At 46.6% G+C, this 16,618-nt stretch overlaps 1 non-coding gene and 40 pseudogenes across 1 annotated transcript; all 41 read right to left on the reverse strand.

Annotated features, from left to right (window-relative positions):
• Positions 1-41: 41 nt before the first annotated feature.
• Positions 42-160, reverse strand: LOC140272169 (5S ribosomal RNA; annotated as a pseudogene).
• Positions 161-817: 657 nt separating this feature from the next.
• LOC140289298 (5S ribosomal RNA) lies at positions 818-936 on the reverse strand (annotated as a pseudogene).
• Positions 937-1,208: 272 nt separating this feature from the next.
• Positions 1,209-1,327, reverse strand: LOC140303523 (5S ribosomal RNA; annotated as a pseudogene).
• A 269-nt stretch (positions 1,328-1,596) lies between these two features.
• On the reverse strand, positions 1,597-1,715 carry LOC140298991 (5S ribosomal RNA). The gene has a single exon (XR_011914582.1). It is a non-coding gene; the product is annotated as a 5S ribosomal RNA (ribosomal RNA).
• A 269-nt stretch (positions 1,716-1,984) lies between these two features.
• On the reverse strand, positions 1,985-2,103 carry LOC140289837 (5S ribosomal RNA; annotated as a pseudogene).
• A 269-nt stretch (positions 2,104-2,372) lies between these two features.
• On the reverse strand, positions 2,373-2,496 carry LOC140268496 (5S ribosomal RNA; annotated as a pseudogene).
• A 269-nt stretch (positions 2,497-2,765) lies between these two features.
• On the reverse strand, positions 2,766-2,884 carry LOC140308189 (5S ribosomal RNA; annotated as a pseudogene).
• Positions 2,885-3,156: 272 nt separating this feature from the next.
• Positions 3,157-3,275, reverse strand: LOC140295427 (5S ribosomal RNA; annotated as a pseudogene).
• Positions 3,276-3,544: 269 nt separating this feature from the next.
• LOC140312967 (5S ribosomal RNA) lies at positions 3,545-3,663 on the reverse strand (annotated as a pseudogene).
• A 269-nt stretch (positions 3,664-3,932) lies between these two features.
• On the reverse strand, positions 3,933-4,051 carry LOC140311715 (5S ribosomal RNA; annotated as a pseudogene).
• A 272-nt stretch (positions 4,052-4,323) lies between these two features.
• LOC140296764 (5S ribosomal RNA) lies at positions 4,324-4,442 on the reverse strand (annotated as a pseudogene).
• Positions 4,443-4,711: 269 nt separating this feature from the next.
• Positions 4,712-4,830, reverse strand: LOC140295428 (5S ribosomal RNA; annotated as a pseudogene).
• Positions 4,831-5,099: 269 nt separating this feature from the next.
• LOC140312973 (5S ribosomal RNA) lies at positions 5,100-5,218 on the reverse strand (annotated as a pseudogene).
• Positions 5,219-5,487: 269 nt separating this feature from the next.
• Positions 5,488-5,606, reverse strand: LOC140311720 (5S ribosomal RNA; annotated as a pseudogene).
• Positions 5,607-5,878: 272 nt separating this feature from the next.
• On the reverse strand, positions 5,879-5,997 carry LOC140296775 (5S ribosomal RNA; annotated as a pseudogene).
• Positions 5,998-6,266: 269 nt separating this feature from the next.
• Positions 6,267-6,385, reverse strand: LOC140276208 (5S ribosomal RNA; annotated as a pseudogene).
• A 269-nt stretch (positions 6,386-6,654) lies between these two features.
• Positions 6,655-6,773, reverse strand: LOC140289477 (5S ribosomal RNA; annotated as a pseudogene).
• Positions 6,774-7,045: 272 nt separating this feature from the next.
• LOC140314689 (5S ribosomal RNA) lies at positions 7,046-7,164 on the reverse strand (annotated as a pseudogene).
• Positions 7,165-7,433: 269 nt separating this feature from the next.
• On the reverse strand, positions 7,434-7,552 carry LOC140270133 (5S ribosomal RNA; annotated as a pseudogene).
• A 269-nt stretch (positions 7,553-7,821) lies between these two features.
• Positions 7,822-7,940, reverse strand: LOC140302183 (5S ribosomal RNA; annotated as a pseudogene).
• Positions 7,941-8,209: 269 nt separating this feature from the next.
• Positions 8,210-8,328, reverse strand: LOC140296498 (5S ribosomal RNA; annotated as a pseudogene).
• Positions 8,329-8,597: 269 nt separating this feature from the next.
• LOC140291649 (5S ribosomal RNA) lies at positions 8,598-8,716 on the reverse strand (annotated as a pseudogene).
• A 272-nt stretch (positions 8,717-8,988) lies between these two features.
• Positions 8,989-9,106, reverse strand: LOC140296993 (5S ribosomal RNA; annotated as a pseudogene).
• A 269-nt stretch (positions 9,107-9,375) lies between these two features.
• LOC140313430 (5S ribosomal RNA) lies at positions 9,376-9,494 on the reverse strand (annotated as a pseudogene).
• A 269-nt stretch (positions 9,495-9,763) lies between these two features.
• LOC140288565 (5S ribosomal RNA) lies at positions 9,764-9,882 on the reverse strand (annotated as a pseudogene).
• A 269-nt stretch (positions 9,883-10,151) lies between these two features.
• LOC140299643 (5S ribosomal RNA) lies at positions 10,152-10,270 on the reverse strand (annotated as a pseudogene).
• A 269-nt stretch (positions 10,271-10,539) lies between these two features.
• On the reverse strand, positions 10,540-10,658 carry LOC140285591 (5S ribosomal RNA; annotated as a pseudogene).
• Positions 10,659-10,927: 269 nt separating this feature from the next.
• On the reverse strand, positions 10,928-11,046 carry LOC140293658 (5S ribosomal RNA; annotated as a pseudogene).
• Positions 11,047-11,315: 269 nt separating this feature from the next.
• Positions 11,316-11,434, reverse strand: LOC140278927 (5S ribosomal RNA; annotated as a pseudogene).
• Positions 11,435-11,703: 269 nt separating this feature from the next.
• LOC140313436 (5S ribosomal RNA) lies at positions 11,704-11,822 on the reverse strand (annotated as a pseudogene).
• A 269-nt stretch (positions 11,823-12,091) lies between these two features.
• Positions 12,092-12,210, reverse strand: LOC140309211 (5S ribosomal RNA; annotated as a pseudogene).
• A 269-nt stretch (positions 12,211-12,479) lies between these two features.
• On the reverse strand, positions 12,480-12,598 carry LOC140302190 (5S ribosomal RNA; annotated as a pseudogene).
• Positions 12,599-12,867: 269 nt separating this feature from the next.
• Positions 12,868-12,986, reverse strand: LOC140296499 (5S ribosomal RNA; annotated as a pseudogene).
• A 269-nt stretch (positions 12,987-13,255) lies between these two features.
• Positions 13,256-13,374, reverse strand: LOC140300373 (5S ribosomal RNA; annotated as a pseudogene).
• Positions 13,375-14,030: 656 nt separating this feature from the next.
• Positions 14,031-14,149, reverse strand: LOC140279970 (5S ribosomal RNA; annotated as a pseudogene).
• A 269-nt stretch (positions 14,150-14,418) lies between these two features.
• LOC140288566 (5S ribosomal RNA) lies at positions 14,419-14,537 on the reverse strand (annotated as a pseudogene).
• A 269-nt stretch (positions 14,538-14,806) lies between these two features.
• Positions 14,807-14,925, reverse strand: LOC140306134 (5S ribosomal RNA; annotated as a pseudogene).
• A 269-nt stretch (positions 14,926-15,194) lies between these two features.
• On the reverse strand, positions 15,195-15,313 carry LOC140310550 (5S ribosomal RNA; annotated as a pseudogene).
• Positions 15,314-15,582: 269 nt separating this feature from the next.
• LOC140291240 (5S ribosomal RNA) lies at positions 15,583-15,701 on the reverse strand (annotated as a pseudogene).
• Positions 15,702-15,970: 269 nt separating this feature from the next.
• On the reverse strand, positions 15,971-16,089 carry LOC140296500 (5S ribosomal RNA; annotated as a pseudogene).
• Positions 16,090-16,358: 269 nt separating this feature from the next.
• Positions 16,359-16,477, reverse strand: LOC140300374 (5S ribosomal RNA; annotated as a pseudogene).
• Positions 16,478-16,618: the final 141 nt, after the last annotated feature.

Below are 16,618 nucleotides of genomic sequence, written 5' to 3' on the forward strand. Positions count from 1 at the left end.
GTTGCAACAAAAGACATGCAGGTGGTTGAGAGAAGAGAAAAAGCTTACAGCACCTGATAATCCCAAGCGGTCTCCCATCCAAGTACTAACCAGGCACAACCCTGCTTGGCTTTCGAGATCAGACGAGGTCGGGCATATTCAGGGTGGTGTGGCCGTAAGCAACAATGTCTCTGACAAATGTAAATTGTATAGGTACTGGAATCAAACGTTTCCTCTATATAACCAGATAATTGCAGAGAAAGGCTGATAAATAGTGGACACATCTTCTTCCCTGACGTGATTATTCTCTCCAGCTGAAAATGAGACTCTCAGATCACTTCGTGTCTGCCAACAAAGCAGCAGCAGCTGAAGATGACCAACTTCCTCATGTGTCACAGGGCGATCAGACGTTGCAACAAAATACATGCAGGTGGTAGAGAGAAGAGAAAAAGATTACATCACCTGGTATTCCCAAGCGGTGTCCCATCAAAGTACTAACCAGAACCAGCCCTCCTTGGCTTCCGAGATCAGACAAGGTCAGACATATTCAGGGTGGTTTGTCCGTAAGTAACAATCTCTGTGACAAATGTGCATTATATAGGCAATGGAATCATACACTTCCTCTATGTAACCAGATAATTGCCGAGAAAGGCTGATATCTAGTGGGCACATCTTCTTCCCTGACGTGATAATTCTCTCCAGCTGAAAATGAGACTCTCAGATCACTTTGTGTCTGCCAACAAAGCAGCAGCAGCTGAAGATGACCAACTTCCTCATGTGTCACAGGGTGATCAGACGTTGCAACAAAAGACATGCAGGTGGTAGAGAGAAGAGAAAAAGCTTACAGCACCTGGTATTCCCAAGCAGTCTTCCATCCAAGTACTAACCAGGCCCAAACCTGCTTGACTTCCAAGATCAGACAAGGTCGGGCTTATTCAGGGTGGTGTGGCCGTAAGCAACAATATCTGTGACAAATGTGCATTATATAGGTACTGGAATCATACACTTCCTCTATGTAACCAGATAATTGCCCAGAAAGGCTGACTTGTAGTGGGCACATCTTCTTCCCTTATGTGATTATTCTCTGCAGCTGAAATTGACACTCTCAGATCACTTCGTGTCTGCCAACAAAGACGCAAAAGCAGCTGAAGATGACCAACTTCCTCATGTGTCACAGGAGGATCAGACGTTGCCACAAAAGACATGAAGGTGGTAGAGAGTAGAGAAGAAGCTTACAGCACCTGGTATTCCCAAGTGGTCTCCCATGCAAGTACTAACCAGGCCCAACCCTGCTTGGCTTCCAAGATCAGACGAGGTCAGGCATGTTCCGGGTGGTGTGGCCGTAAGCAGCAATGTCTCTGACAAATGTGCATTATATAGGTACTGGAATCATACGGTTCCTCTATGCAACCAGATAATTGCCGAGAAAGGCTGATGTGTAGCGGGTAAATCATCTTCTCTGATGTGATCATTCTCTGCAACTGAAACTGAGACTCTCAGATCACTTCATGTCTGCCAACAAAGCAGCAGCAGCTGAAGATGACCAACTTCCTCATGTGTCACAGGGTGATCAGACGTTGCAACAAAAGACATGAAGGTGGTAGAGAGTAGAGAAAAAGCTTACAGCACCTGGTATTCCCAAGCGGTCTCCCATCCAAGTACTAACCAGGCCCAACCCTGCTTGGCTTCCAAGATCAGACGAGGTTGGGCATATTCCGGGTGGTGTGGCCGTAAGTAACAATGTTTGTGACAAATGTGCATTATATAGGTACTGGAATCATACGGTTCCTCTATGCAACCATATAATTGCCAAGAAAGGCTGATATGTAGTGGGCACATCTTGTTCCCTGACGTGATAATTTTCTCCAGCTGAAAATGAGACTTTAAGATCACTTCGTGTCTGCCAACAAAGCAGCAGCAGCTGAAGATGACCAACTTCCTCATGTGTCACAGGGTGATCAGACGTTTCAACAAAAGACATGCAGGTGGTAGAGAGAAGAGAAAAAGCTTACAGCACCTGGTATTCGCAAGCGGTCTCCCATTCAAGAACTAACCAGGCCCAACCCTGCTTGGCTTCCGAGATCAGACGAGGTCGAGCTTAATCAGGGTGGTGTGGCGGTAAGCAACAATATCTGGTACAAATGTGTATTATATAGGTACTGGAATCATACAGTTCCTCTATGTAACCAGATAATTGCCGAGAAAGGCTGATGTGTAGTGGGCATATCTTCTTCCCTGATGTGATTATTCTCTGCAGCTGAAACTGAGACTCTCAGATCACTTTGTGTCTGCCAACAAAGCAGCAGCAGCTGAAGATGACCAACTTCCTCATGTGTCACAGGGTGATCAGATGTTACAACAAAAGACATGCAGGTGGTAGAGAGAAGAGAAAAAGCTTACAGCACCTGGTATTCCCAAGCAGTCTCCCACCCAAGTACTAACCAGGCACAACCCTGCTTGGCTTCCGAGATCAGACGAGGTCGGGCATATTATATTCAGGGTGGTGTGGCCGTAAGCGACAATCTCTGTGACAAATGTGTATTATATAGGTACTGGAATCATACACTTCCTCTATGTAACCAGATAATTGCCGAGAAAGGCTGACTCTTAGTGGGCACATCTTCCTTCTTGATGTGATCATTCTCTTCAGCTGAAACTGAGACTCTCAGATCACTTCGTGTCTGCCAACAAAGCAGCAGAAGCTGAAGATGACCAACTTCCTCATGTGTCACAGGGTGATCAGACATTGCAACAAAAGACATGCAGGTTGTAGAGAGAAGAGAAAAAGCTTACAGCACCTGGTATTCGCAAGCGGTCTCCCATTCAAGAACTAACCAGGCCCAACCCTGCTTGGCTTCCGAGATCAGACGAGGTCGAGCTTATTCAGGGTGGTGTGGCTGTAAGCAACAATATCTGGTACAAATGTGTATTATATAGGTACTGGAATCATACACTTCCTCTATGTAACCAGATAATTGCCGAGAAAGGCTGACTCTTAGTGGGCACATCTTCCTCCTTGATGTGATTATTCTCTGGAGCTGAAACTGAGACTCTCAGATCACTTCATGTCTGCCAACAAAGCAGCAGCAGCAGCTGAAGATGATCAACTTCCTCATGTGTCACAGGGTGATCAGACGTTGCAACAAAAGACATGCAGGTTGTAGAGAGAAGAGAAAAAGCTTACAGCAAATGGTATTTTCAAGCGGTCTCCCACCCAAGTACTAACCAGAACCAACCCTGCTTGGCTTCCGAGATCAGACGAGGTCAGGCATATTGAGGGTGGTGTGGCCGTAAGCAACAATGTCTGTGACAAATGTGCATTATATAAGTACAGGAATCATACGGTTCCTCTATGTAACCAGATAATTGCTGAGAAAGGCTGATGTGTAGTGGGCACATCATCTTCCCTGACGTGATTATTCTCTTCAGCTGAAACTGAGACTCTCAGATCACTTCGTGTCTTCCAACAAAGCAGCAGCAGCTGAAGATGACCAACTTCCTCATGTGTCACAGGGTGATCAGACGTTGCAACAAAAGACATGCAGGTTGTAGAGAGAAGAGAAAACGCTTACAGCACCTGGTATTCCCAAGCAGTCTCCCATTGAAGTACTAACCAGGCCCAACCCTCCTTAGCTTCCGAGATCAGACGAGGTCGGGCATATTCAGGGTGGTGTGGCCGTAAGGAACAATTTCTGTGACAAATGTGCATTATATAAGTACTGGAATCATACACTTCCTCTATGTAACCAGATAATTTCCGAGAAAGGCTCACTTGTTATGGGCACATCTTCTTCCCTGATGTGATCATTCTCTGCAGCTGAAACTGAGACTCTCAGATCACTTCGTGTCTGCCAACAAAGCAGCAGCAGCTGAAGATGACCAACTTCCTCATGTGTCACAGGGTGATCAGACGTTGCAACAAAAGACATGCAGGTGGTAGAGAGAAGAGAAAAAGCTTACAGCACCTGGTATTCCCAAGAGGTCTTCCATCCAAGTACTAACCAGGCCCAACCCTCCTTGGCTTCCAAGATCAGACGAGGTCGGGCATATTCAGGGTGGTGCGGCCGTAAGCAACAATAGCTGTGACAAATGTGCATTATATAGGTACTGGAATCATACACTTCTTCTATGTAACCAGATAATTGCAGAGAAAGGCTGACTTGTAGTGGGCACATCTTCTTCCCTGATGTGATTATTCTCTGCAGCTGAAACTGAGACTCTCAGATCACTTCGTGTCTAACAACAAAGAAGCAGCAGCTGCTGAAGATGACCAACTTCCTCATGTGTCACAGGATGATCAGACGTTGCAACAAAAGACATGCAGGTGGTAGAGAGAAGAGAAGAAGCTTACAGCACCTGGTATTCCCAAGTAGTCTCCCATCCAAGTACTAAGCAGGCTCAACCCTGCTTGGCTTCCGAGATCAGACGAGGTCGGGCATGTTCAGGGTGGTGTGGCCGTAAGCAACAATGTCTCTGACAAATGTGCATTATATAGGTACTGGAATCATACGGTTCCTCTATGCAACCAGATAATTGCCGAGAAAGGCTGATAAGTAGTGGGCACATCTTCTTCCCTGACGTGATTATTCTCTCGAGCTGAAACTGAGACTCTCAGATCACTTTGTGTCTGCCAACAAAGCAGCAGAAGCTGAAGATGACCAACTTCCTCATGTGTCACAGGGTGATCAGACATTGCAACAAAAGACATGCAGGTTGTAGAGAGAAGAGAAAAAGCTTACAGCAAATGGTATTTTCAAGCGGTCTCCCACCCAAGTACTAACCAGAACCAACCCTGCTTGGCTTCCGAGATCAGACGAGGTCAGGCATATTGAGGGTGGTGTGGCCGTAAGCAACAATGTCTGTGACAAATGTGCATTATATAAGTACAGGAATCATACGGTTCCTCTATGTAACCAGATAATTGCTGAGAAAGGCTGATGTGTAGTGGGCACATCATCTTCCCTGACGTGATTATTCTCTTCAGCTGAAACTGAGACTCTCAGATCACTTCGTGTCTTCCAACAAAGCAGCAGCAGCTGAAGATGACCAACTTCCTCATGTGTCACAGGGTGATCAGACGTTGCAACAAAAGACATGCAGGTTGTAGAGAGAAGAGAAAACGCTTACAGCACCTGGTATTCCCAAGCAGTCTCCCATTGAAGTACTAACCAGGCCCAACCCTCCTTAGCTTCCGAGATCAGACGAGGTCGGGCATATTCAGGGTGGTGTGGCCGTAAGGAACAATTTCTGTGACAAATGTGCATTATATAAGTACTGGAATCATACACTTCCTCTATGTAACCAGATAATTTCCGAGAAAGGCTCACTTGTTATGGGCACATCTTCTTCCCTGATGTGATCATTCTCTGCAGCTGAAACTGAGACTCTCAGATCACTTCGTGTCTGCCAACAAAGCAGCAGCAGCTGAAGATGACCAACTTCCTCATGTGTCACAGGGTGATCAGACGTTGCAACAAAAGACATGCAGGTGGTAGAGAGAAGAGAAAAAGCTTACAGCACCTGGTATTCCCAAGAGGTCTTCCATCCAAGTACTAACCAGGCCCAACCCTCCTTGGCTTCCAAGATCAGACGAGGTCGGGCATATTCAGGGTGGTGCGGCCGTAAGCAACAATAGCTGTGACAAATGTGCATTATATAGGTACTGGAATCATACACTTCTTCTATGTAACCAGATAATTGCAGAGAAAGGCTGACTTGTAGTGGGCACATCTTCTTCCCTGATGTGATTATTCTCTGCAGCTGAAACTGAGACTCTCAGATCACTTCGTGTCTAACAACAAAGAAGCAGCAGCTGCTGAAGATGACCAACTTCCTCATGTGTCACAGGATGATCAGACGTTGCAACAAAAGACATGCAGGTGGTAGAGAGAAGAGAAGAAGCTTACAGCACCTGGTATTCCCAAGTAGTCTCCCATCCAAGTACTAAGCAGGCTCAACCCTGCTTGGCTTCCGAGATCAGACGAGGTCGGGCATGTTCAGGGTGGTGTGGCCGTAAGCAACAATGTCTCTGACAAATGTGCATTATATAGGTACTGGAATCATACGGTTCCTCTATGCAACCAGATAATTGCCGAGAAAGGCTGATAAGTAGTGGGCACATCTTCTTCCCTGACGTGATTATTCTCTCGAGCTGAAACTGAGACTCTCAGATCACTTTGTGTCTGCCAACAAAGCAGCAGAAGCTGAAGATGACCAACTTCCTCATGTGTCACAGGGTGATCAGACATTGCAACAAAAGACATGCAGGTGGTAGAGAGAAGAGAAAAAGCTTACAACACCTGGTATTCCGAAGAGGTCTTCCATCCAAGTACAAACCAGGCCCAACCCTGCTTGGCTTCCGAGATCAGACGAGGTCGGGCATGTTCAGGGTTGTGTGGCCGTAAGCAACAATGTCTCTGACAAATGTGCATTATATAGGTACTGGAATCATACGGTTCCTCTATGCACCCAGATAATTGCAGAGAAAGGCTGATGTGTAGCGGGCATATCATCTTCTCTGATGTGATCATTCTCTGCAACTGAAACTGAGACTCTCAGATCACTTCGTGTCAGCCAACAAAGCAGCAGCAGCTGAAGATGACCAACTTCCTCATGTGTCACAGGGTGATCAGACGTTGCAACAAAAGACATGCAGGTGGTAGAGAGAAGAGAAAAAGCTTACAGCACCTGGTATTCCCAAGAGGTCTTCCATCCAAGTACTAACCACGCCCAACCCTCCTTGGCTTCCAAGATCAGACGAGGTCGGGCATATTCAGGGTGGTGCGGCCGTAAGCAACAATAGCTGTGACAAATGTGCATTATATAGGTACTGGAATCATACACTTCTTCTATGTAACCAGATAATTGCAGAGAAAGGCTGACTTGTAGTGGGCACATCTTCTTCCCTGATGTGATTATTCTCTGCAGCTGAAACTGAGACTCTCAGATCACTTCGTGTCTGCCAACAAAGAAGCAGCAGCTGCTGAAGATGACCAACTTCCTCATGTGTCACAGGATGATCAGACGTTGCAAGAAAAGACATGCAGGTGGTAGAGAGAAGAGAAGAAGCTTACAGCACCTGGTATTCCCAAGCAGTCTCCCATCCAAGTACTAAGCAGGTTCAACCCTGCTTGGCTTCCGAGATCAGACGAGGTCGGGCATGTTCAGGGTGGTGTGGCCGTAAGCAACAATGTCTCTGACAAATGTGCATTATATAGGTACTGGAATCATACGGTTCCTCTATGCAACCAGATAATTGCCGAGAAAGGCTGATGTGTAGCGGGCATATCATCTTCTCTGATGTGATCATTCTCTTCAGCTGAAACTGAGACTCTCAGATCACTTCGTGTCTGCCAACAAAGCAGCAGCAGCTGAAGATGACCACCTTCCTCATGTGTCACAGGGTGATCAGACGTTGCAACAAAAGACATGCAGGTGGTCGAGAGAAGAGAAAAAGCTTACAGCACCTGGTGTTCCCAAGCAGTCTACCATCCAAGTACTAACCACGCCCAACCCTCCTTGGCTTCCGAGATCAGACGAGGTCGGGTATGTTCAGGGTGGTGTGGCCGTAAGCAACAATGTCTCTGACAAATGTGCATTATATAGGTACTGGAATCATACGGTTCCTCTATGCAACCAGATCATTTCCGAGAAAGGCTGATGTGTAGTGGGCACATCTTCTTCCCTGACGTGATTATTCTCTGCAGCTGAAACTGAGACTCTCAGATCACTTTGTGTCTGCCAACACAGCAGCAGCAGCTGAAGATGACCAACTTCCTCATGTGTCACAGGGTGATCAGACGTTGCAACAAAAGACATGCAGGTGGTAGAGAGAAGAGAAAAAGCTTACAGCACCTGGTATTCCCAGACAGTCTACCATCCAAGTACTAACCAGGCCCAAACCTGCTTGGCTTCCGAGATCAGACGTGGTCGGGCATATTCAGGGTGGTGTGGCCGTAAGCAACCATAACTGTGACAAATATGCATTATATAGGTACTGGAATCATACAGTTCCTCTATGTAACCAGATAATTGCCGAGAAAAGCTGATAAGTAGTGGGCACATCTTCTTCCCTGACGTGATTATTCTCTCGAGCTGAAACTGAGACTCTCAGATCACTTTGTGTCTGCCAACAAAGCAGCAGAAGCTGAAGATGACCAACTTCCTCATGTGTCACAGGGTGATCAGACGTTGCAACAAAAGACATGCAGGTGGTACAGAGAAGAGAAAAAGCTTACAGCACCTCGTATTCCCAAGAGGTCTTCCATCCAAGTACAAACCAGGCCCAACTGTGCTTGGCTTCCGAGATCAGACTAGGTCGGGCATGTTCAGGGTTGTGTGGCCGTAAGCAACAATGTCTCTGACAAATGTGCATTATATAGGTACTGGAATCATACGGTTCCTCTATGCAACCAGATAATTGCAGAGAAAGGCTGATGTGTAGCGGGCATATCATCTTCTCTGATGTGATCATTCTCTGCAACTGAAACTGAGGCTCTCAGATCACTTCGTGTCAGCCAACAAAACAGCAGCAGCTGAAGATGACCAACTTCCTCATGTGTCACAGGGTGATCAGACGTTGCAACAAAAGACATGCAGGTGGTAGAGAGAAGAGAAAAAGCTTACAGCACCTGGTATTCCGAAGTGGTCTCCCATCCAAATACTAACGAGGCCCAACCCTGCTTTTCTTCCAAGATCAGACGAGGTCAGGTATATTCAGGGTGGTGCGGCCGTAAGCAACAATATCGGTGACAAATGTGCATTATATAGGTACTGGAATCATACACTTCCTCTGTGTAACCAGATAATTGCCGAAAAAGGCTGACTTGTAGTGGGCACATCATCTTCCTCCTTGATGTGATTATTCTCTTCAGCTGAAACTGAGACTCTCAGATCACCTCGTGTCTATCAACAAAGCAGCAGCAGCTGAAGATGACCAACTTCTTCACGTGTCACAGGGTGATCAGACGTTGCAACAAAAGACATGCAGGTGGTAGAGAGAAGAGAAAAAGCTTACAGCACCTGGTATTCCCAAGCTGTCTCCCATCCAAGTACTAACCAGGTACAACCTTCTTGGTGTCCGAGATCAGACGAGGTCGGGCTTATTCAAGGTGGTGTGGCCGTAAGCAACAATGTCTCTGACAAATGTGCATTATATAGGTATTGGAATCATACGGTTCCTCTATGCAACCAGATAATTGCCGAGAAAGGCTGATGTGTAGCGGGCAAATCATCTTCTCTGATGTGATCATTCTCTGCAACCGAAACTGAGACTCTCAGATCACTTTGTGTCAGCCAACAAAGCAGCAGCAGCTGAAGATGACCAACTTCCTCATGTGTCACAGGGTGATCAGACGTTGCAACAAAAGACATGCAGGTTGTAGAGAGAAGAGAAAACGCTTACAGCACCTGGTATTCCCAAGCAGTCTCCCATCCAAGTACTAAGCAGGTTCAACCCTGCTTGGCTTCCGAGATCAGACGAGGTCGGGTATGTTCAGGGTGGTGTGGCCGTAAGCAACAATGTGTCTGACAAAAGTGCATTATATAAGTACAGGAATCATACGGTTCCTCTATGTAACCAGATAATTGCTGAGAAAGGCTGATGTGTAGTGGGCACATCTTCTTCCCTGACGTGATTATTCTCTTCAGTTGAAACTGAGACTCTCAGATCACTTCGTGTCTTCCAACAAAGCAGCAGCAGCTGAAGATGGCCAACTTCCTCATGTGTCACAGGGTGATCAGACGTTGCAAGAAAAGACATGCAGGTTGTAGAGAGAAGAGAAAACGCTTACAGCACCTGGTATTCCCAAGCAGTCTCCCATTAAAGTACTAACCAGGCCCAACCCTCCTTGGCTTCCGAGATCAGACGAGGTCGGGCTTATTCAGGGTGGTGTGGCCGTAAGGAACAATTTCTGTGACAAATGTGCATTATATAGGTACTGGAATCATACAATTCCTCTATGTAACCAGATAATTGCAGAGAAAGGCTGACTTGTTATGGGCACATCTTCTTCCCTGATGTGATCATTCTCTGCAGCTGAAACTGAGACTCTCAGATCACTTCGTGTCTGCCAACAAAGCAGCAGCAGCTGAAGATGACCAACTTCCTCATGTGTCACAGGGTGATCAGACGTTGCAACAAAAGACATGCAGGTGGTCGAGAGAAGACAAAAAGCTTACAGCTCCTGGTATTCCCAAGTGGTCTCCCATCCAAGTACTAACCAGGCCCAACCCTCCTTGGCTACCGAGATCAGACGAGGTCGGGCATGTTCAGGGTGGTGTGGCCGTAAGCAACAATGTCTGTGACAAATGTGCATTATATAGGTACTGGAATCATACGGTTCCTCTATGTAACCAGATAATTGCCGAGAAAGGCTGACTTGTAGTGGGCAAATCTTCTTCCCTCATGTGATCATTCTCTGCAGCTGAAACTGAGACTCTCAGATCACTTCGTGTCTGCCAACAAAGCAGCAGAAGCTGAAGATGACCACCTTCCTCATGTGTCACAGGGTGATCAGACGTTGCAACAAAAGACATGCAGGTGGTCGAGAGAAAAGAAAAAGCTTACAGCACCTGGTATTCCCAAGAGGTCTTCCATCCAAGTACTAACCACGCCCAACCCTCCTTGGCTTCCGAGATCAGACGAGGTAGGGTATGTTCAGGGTGGTGTGGCCGTAAGCAACAATGTCTCTGACAAATGTGCATTATATAGGTACTGGAATCATACGGTTCCTCTATGCAACCAGATCATTTCCGAGAAAGGCTGATGTGTAGTGGGCACATCTTCTTCCCTGACGTGATTATTCTCTGCAGCTGAAACTGAGACTCTCAGATCACTTTGTGTCTGCCAACAAAGCAGCAGCAGCTGAAGATGACCAACTTCCTCATGTGTCACAGGGTGATCAGACGTTGCAACAAAAGACATGGAGGTGGTAGAGAGAAGAGAATCAGCTTACAGCACCTGGTATTCCCAGATAGTCCACCATCCAAGTACTAACCAGGCCGAACCCTGCTTTTCTTCCAAGATCAGACGAGGTCAGGCATATTCAGGGTGGTGCGGCCGTAAGCAACAATAGCTGTGTCAAATGTGCATTATATAGGTACTGGAATCATACACTTCTTCTATGTAACCAGATAATTGCAGAGAAAGGCTGACTTGTAGTGGGCACATCTTCTTCCCTGACGTGATTATTCTCTGTAGCTGAAACTGAGACTCTCAGATCACTTTGTGTCTGCCAACAAAGCAGCAGCAGCTGAAGATGACCAACTTCCTCATGTGTCACAGGGTGATCAGACGTTGCAACAAAAGACATGCAGGTGGTAGAGAGAAGAGAAGAAGCTTACAGCACCTGGTATTCCCAGATAGTCCACCATCCAAGTACTAACCAGGCCCAACCCTGCTTTTCTTCCAAGATCAGACGAGGTCAGGCATATTCAGGGTGGTGCGGCCGTAAGCAACAATAGCTGTGACAAATGTGCATTATATAGGTACTGGAATCATACACTTCTTCTATGTAACCAGATAATTGCAGAGAAAGGCTGACTTGTAGTGGGCACATCTTCTTCCCTGACGTGATTATTCTCTGTAGCTGAAACTGAGACTCTCAGATCACTTTGTGTCTGCCAACAAAGCAGCAGCAGCTGAAGATGACCAACTTCCTCATGTGTCACAGGGTGATCAGACGTTGCAACAAAAGACATGCAGGTTGTAGAGAGAAGAGAAAACGCTTACAGCACCTGGTATTCCCAAGCAGTCTCCCATCCAAGTACTAAGCAGGTTCAACCCTGCTTGGCTTCCGAGATCAGACGAGGTCGGGTATGTTCAGGGTGGTGTGGCCGTAAGCAACAATGTGTCTGACAAAAGTGCATTATATAAGTACAGGAATCATACGGTTCCTCTATGTAACCAGATAATTGCTGAGAAAGGCTGATGTGTAGTGGGCACATCTTCTTCCCTGACGTGATTATTCTCTTCAGTTGAAACTGAGACTCTCAGATCACTTCGTGTCTTCCAACAAAGCAGCAGCAGCTGAAGATGGCCAACTTCCTCATGTGTCACAGGGTGATCAGACGTTGCAAGAAAAGACATGCAGGTTGTAGAGAGAAGAGAAAACGCTTACAGCACCTGGTATTCCCAAGCAGTCTCCCATCCAAGTACTAACCACGCCCAACCCTCCTTGGCTTCCGAGATCAGACGAGGTCGGGTATGTTCAGGGTGGTGTGGCCGTAAGCAACAATGTCTCTGACAAATGTGCATTATATAGGTACTGGAATCATACGGTTCCTCTATGCAACCAGATCATTTCCGAGAAAGGCTGATGTGTAGTGGGCACATCTTCTTCCCTGACGTGATTATTCTCTGCAGCTGAAACTGAGACTCTCAGATCACTTTGTGTCTGCCAACACAGCAGCAGCAGCTGAAGATGACCAACTTCCTCATGTGTCACAGGGTGATCAGACGTTGCAACAAAAGACATGCAGGTGGTAGAGAGAAGAGAAAAAGCTTACAGCACCTGGTATTCCCAGACAGTCTACCATCCAAGTACTAACCAGGCCCAAACCTGCTTGGCTTCCGAGATCAGACGTGGTCGGGCATATTCAGGGTGGTGTGGCCGTAAGCAACCATAACTGTGACAAATGTGCATTATATAGGTACTGGAATCATACAGTTCCTCTATGTAACCAGATAATTGCCGAGAAAAGCTGATAAGTAGTGGGCACATCTTCTTCCCTGACGTGATTATTCTCTCGAGCTGAAACTGAGACTCTCAGATCACTTTGTGTCTGCCAACAAAGCAGCAGAAGCTGAAGATGACCAACTTCCTCATGTGTCACAGGGTGATCAGACGTTGCAACAAAAGACATGCAGGTGGTACAGAGAAGAGAAAAAGCTTACAGCACCTCGTATTCCCAAGAGGTCTTCCATCCAAGTACAAACCAGGCCCAACTGTGCTTGGCTTCCGAGATCAGACTAGGTCGGGCATGTTCAGGGTTGTGTGGCCGTAAGCAACAATGTCTCTGACAAATGTGCATTATATAGGTACTGGAATCATACGGTTCCTCTATGCAACCAGATAATTGCCGAGAAAGGCTGATGTGTAGCGGGCATATCATCTTCTCTGATGTGATCATTCTCTGCAACTGAAACTGAGGCTCTCAGATCACTTCGTGTCAGCCAACAAAACAGCAGCAGCTGAAGATGACCAACTTCCTCATGTGTCACAGGGTGATCAGACGTTGCAACAAAAGACATGCAGGTGGTAGAGAGAAGAGAAAAAGCTTACAGCACCTGGTATTCCGAAGTGGTCTCCCATCCAAGTACTAACCAGGCCCAACCCTGCTTTTCTTCCAAGATCAGACGAGGTCAGGTATATTCAGGGTGGTGCGGCCGTAAGCAACAATATCGGTGACAAATGTGCATTATATAGGTACTGGAATCATACACTTCCTCTGTGTAACCAGATAATTGCCGAAAAAGGCTGACTTGTAGTTGGTTCATCTTCCTCCTTGATGTGATTATTCTCTTCAGCTGAAACTGAGACTCTCAGATCACCTCGTGTCTATCAACAAAGCAGCAGCAGCTGAAGATGACCAACTTCTTCACGTGTCACAGGGTGATCAGACGTTGCAACAAAAGACATGCAGGTGGTAGAGAGAAGAGAAAAAGCTTACAGCACCTGGTATTCCCAAGCTGTCTCCCATCCAAGTACTAACCAGGTACAACCTTCTTGGTGTCCGAGATCAGACGAGGTCGGGCTTATTCAGGGTGGTGTGGCCGTAAGCAACAATGTCTCTGACAAATGTGCATTATATAGGTACTGGAATCATACGGTTCCTCTATGCAACCAGATAATGGCCGAGAAAGGCTGATGTGTAGCGGGCAAATCATCTTCTCTGATGTGATCATTCTCTGCAACTGAAACTGAGACTCTCAGATCACTTTGTGTCAGCCAACAAAACAGCAGCAGCTGAAGATGACCAACTTCCTCATGTGTCACAGGGTGATCAGACGTTGCAACAAAAGACATGCAGGTTGTAGAGAGAAGAGAAAATGCTTACAGCACCTGGTATTCCCAAGCAGTCTCCCATCCAAGTACTAAGCAGGTTCAACCCTGCTTGGCTTCCAAGATCAGACGAGGTCGGGTATGTTCAGGGTGGTGTGGCCGTAAGCAACAATGGGTCTGACAAAAGTGCATTATATAAGTACAGGAATCATACGGTTCCTCTATGTAACCAGATAATTGCTGAGAAAGGCTGATGTGTAGTCGGCACATCTTCTTCCCTGACGTGATTATTCTCTTCAGTTGAAACTGAGACTCTCAGATCACTTCGTGTCTTCCAACAAAGCAGCAGCAGCTGAAGATGGCCAACTTCCTCATGTGTCACAGGGTGATCAGACGTTGCAACAAAAGACATGCAGGTGGTCGAGAGAAGACAAAACGCTTACAGCACCTGGTATTCCCAAGCAGTCTCCCATTAAAGTACTAACCAGGCCCAACCCTCCTTGGCTTCCGAGATCAGACGAGGTCGGGCTTATTCAGGGTGGTGTGGCCGTAAGGAACAATTTCTGTGACAAATGTGCATTATATAGGTACTGGAATCATACAATTCCTCTATGTAACCAGATAATTGCAGAGAAAGGCTGACTTGTTATGGGCACATCTTCTTCCCTGATGTGATTATTCTCTGCAGCTGAAACTGAGACTCTCAGATCACTTCGTGTCTGCCAACAAAGCAGCAGCAGCTGAAGATGACCAACTTCCTCATGTGTCACAGGGTGATCAGACGTTGCAACAAAAGACATGCAGGTGGTCGAGAGAAGACAAAAAGCTTACAGCTCCTGGTATTCCCAAGCGGTCTCCCATTTAAGTACTAACCAGGCCCAACCCTCCTTGGCTACCGAGATCAGACGAGGTCGGGCATGTTCAGGGTGGTGTGGCCGTAAGCAACAATGTCTGTGACAAATGTGCATTATATAGGTACTGGAATCATACGGTTCCTCTATGTAACCAGATAATTGCCGAGAAAGGCTGACTTGTAGTGGGCAAATCTTCTTCCCTCATGTGATCATTCTCTGCAGCTGAAACTGAGACTCTCAGATCACTTCGTGTCTGCCAACAAAGCAGCAGCAGCTGAAGATGACCACCTTCCTCATGTGTCACAGGGTGATCAGACGTTGCAACAAAAGACATGCAGGTGGTCGAGAGAAGAGAAAAAGCTTACAGCACCTGGTATTCCCAAGAGGTCTTCCATCCAAGTACTAACCACGCCCAACCCTCCTTGGCTTCCGAGATCAGACGAGGTCAGGTATGTTCAGGGTGGTGTGGCCGTAAGCAACAATGTCTCTGACAAATGTGCATTATATAGGTACTGGAATCATACGGTTCCTCTATGCAACCAGATCATTTCCGAGAAAGGCTGATGTGTAGTGGGCACATCTTCTGCCCTGACGTGATTATTCTCTGCAGCTGAAACTGAGACTCTCAGATCACTTTGTGTCTGCCAACACAGCAGCAGCAGCTGAAGATGACCAACTTCCTCATGTGTCACAGGGTGATCAGACGTTGCAACAAAAGACATGCAGGTGGTAGAGAGAAGAGAATCAGCTTACAGCACCTGGTATTCCCAGATATTCTACCATCCAAGTACTAACCAGGCCCAAACCTGCTTGGCTTCCGAGATCAGACGTGGTCAGGCATATTCAGGGTGGTGTGGCCGTAAGCAACCATAACTGTGACAAATGTGCATTATATAGGTACTGGAATCATACAGTTCCTCTATGTAACCAGATAATTGCCGAGAAAAGCTGATAAGTAGTGGGCACATCTTCTTCCCTGACGTGATTATTCTCTCGAGCTGAAACTGAGACTCTCAGATCACTTTGTGTCTGCCAACAAAGCAGCAGAAGCTGAAGATGACCAACTTCCTCATGTGTCACAGGGTGATCAGACGTTGCAACAAAAGACATGCAGGTGGTACAGAGAAGAGAAAAAGCTTACAGCACCTCGTATTCCCAAGAGGTCTTCCATCCAAGTACAAACCAGGCCCAACTGTGCTTGGCTTCCGAGATCAGACTAGGTCGGGCATGTTCAGGGTTGTGTGGCCGTAAGCAACAATGTCTCTGACAAATGTGCATTATATAGGTACTGGAATCATACGGTTCCTCTATGCAACCAGATAATTGCCGAGAAAGGCTGATGTGTAGCGGGCATATCATCTTCTCTGATGTGATCATTCTCTGCAACTGAAACTGAGGCTCTCAGATCACTTCGTGTCAGCCAACAAAACAGCAGCAGCTGAAGATGACCAACTTCCTCATGTGTCACAGGGTGATCAGACGTTGCAACAAAAGACATGCAGGTGGTAGAGAGAAGAGAAAAAGCTTACAGCACCTGGTATTCCGAAGTGGTCTCCCATCCAAGTACTAACCAGGCCCAACCCTGCTTTTCTTCCAAGATCAGACGAGGTCAGGTATATTCAGGGTGGTGCGGCCGTAAGCAACAATATCGGTGACAAATGTGCATTATATAGGTACTGGAATCATACACTTCCTCTGTGTAACCAGATAATTGCCGAAAAAGGCTGACTTGTAGTTGGTTCATCTTCCTCCTTGATGTGATTATTCTCTTCAGCTGAAACT

The sequence above is a fragment of the Leuresthes tenuis genome, unplaced genomic scaffold, assembly GCF_036924035.1.
Source record: "Leuresthes tenuis unplaced genomic scaffold, fLeuTen1.0.hap1 SCAF_1, whole genome shotgun sequence".
Lineage (NCBI taxonomy): Eukaryota > Metazoa > Chordata > Actinopteri > Atheriniformes > Atherinopsidae > Leuresthes > Leuresthes tenuis.